The sequence below is a fragment of the Haliotis cracherodii genome, unplaced genomic scaffold, assembly GCF_022045235.1.
Source record: "Haliotis cracherodii isolate W230 unplaced genomic scaffold, xgHalCrac1.p SCAF_15, whole genome shotgun sequence".
NCBI lineage: Eukaryota > Metazoa > Mollusca > Gastropoda > Lepetellida > Haliotidae > Haliotis > Haliotis cracherodii.
In genome coordinates this window covers 171,896-173,801 of record NW_027266270.1, presented here as the reverse complement: position 1 = coordinate 173,801, position 1,906 = coordinate 171,896, and positions in this window count along the sequence as shown.

The window sequence follows — 1,906 nt, the reverse complement described above, 5'->3', positions numbered from 1 at the left end:
GTAAGCAGACTATAGTGGTAGTTGTAGGTTTATCTATGTAAGCAGACTATAGTGGTAGTTGTAGGTTTATCTGTAAAAGCAGACTATAGTGGTAGTTGTAGGTTTATCTATGTAAGCAGACTATAGTGGTAGTTGTAGGTTTATCTATGTAAGCAGACTATAGTGGTAGTTGTAGGTTTATCTATGTAAGCAGACTATAGTGGTAGTTGTAGGTTTATCTATGTAAGCAGACTATAGTGGTAGTTGTGGGTTTATCTATGTAAGCAGACTATAGTGGTAGTTGAAGGTTTATCTATGTAAGCAGACTATAGTGGTAGTTGTAGGTTTATCTATGTAAGCAGACTATAGTGGTAGTTGTAGGTTTATCTGTGTAAGCAGACTATAGTGGTAGTTGTTGGTTTATCTATGTAAGCAGACTATAGTGGTAGTTGTAGGTTTATCTATGTAAGCAGACTATAGTGGTAGTTGTAGGTTTATCTGTGTAAGCAGACTATAGTGGTAGTTGTAGGTTTATCTGTAAAAGCAGACTATAGTGGTAGTTGTAGGTTTATCTATGTAAGCAGACTATAGTGGTAGTTGTAGGTTTATCTATGTAAGCAGACTATAGTGGTAGTTGTAGGTTTATCTATGTAAGCAGACTATAGTGGTAGTTGTAGGTTTATCTGTAAAAGCAGACTATAGTGGTAGTTGTAGGTTTATCTATGTAAGCAGACTATAGTGGTAGTTGTAGGTTTATCTATGTAAGCAGACTATAGTGGTAGTTGTAGGTTTATCTATATAAGCAGACTATAGTGGTAGTTGTAGGTTTATCTATGTAAGCAGACTATAGTGGTAGTTGTAGGTTTATCTATATAAGCAGACTATAGTGGTAGTTGTAGGTTTATCTATGTAAGCAGACTATAGTGGTAGTTGTAGGTTTATCTATGTAAGCAGACTATAGTGGTAGTTGTAGGTTTATCTATGTAAGCAGACTATAGTGGTAGTTGTAGGTTTATCTGTAAAAGCAGACTATAGTGGTAGTTGTAGGTTTATCTATGTAAGCAGACTATAGTGGTAGTTGTAGGTTTATCTATGTAAGCAGACTATAGTGGTAGTTGTAGGTTTATCTATGTAAGCAGACTATAGTGGTAGTTGTAGGTTTATCTATGTAAGCAGACTATAGTGGTAGTTGTAGGTTTATCTGTAAAAGCAGACTATAGTGGTAGTTGAAGGTTTATCTATGTAAGCAGACTATAGTGGTAGTTGAAGGTTTATCTATGTAAGCAGACTATAGTGGTAGTTGTAGGTTTATCTGTAAAAGCAGACTATAGTGGTAGTTGAAGGTTTATCTATGTAAGCAGACTATAGTGGTAGTTGAAGGTTTATCTATGTAAGCAGACTATAGTGGTAGTTGTGGGTTTATCTATGTAAGCAGACTATAGTGGTAGTTGTAGGTTTATCTGTAAAAGCAGACTATAGTGGTAGTTGTAGGTTTATCTATGTAAGCAGACTATAGTGGTAGTTGTAGGTTTATCTATGTAAGCAGACTATAGTGGTAGTTGTAGGTTTATCTATGTAAGCAGACTATAGTGGTAGTTGAAGGTTTATCTATGTAAGCAGACTATAGTGGTAGTTGTGGGTTTATCTATGTAAGCAGACTATAGTGGTAGTTGTAGGTTTATCTGTAAAAGCAGACTATAGTGGTAGTTGTAGGTTTATCTATGTAAGCAGACTATAGTGGTAGTTGTAGGTTTATCTGTAAAAGCAGACTATAGTGGTAGTTGTAGGTTTATCTATGTAAGCAGACTATAGTGGTAGTTGTAGGTTTATCTATGTAAGCAGACTATAGTGGTAGTTGTAGGTTTATCTATGTAAGCAGACTATAGTGGTAGTTGTAGGTTTATCTATGTAAGCAGACTATAGTGGT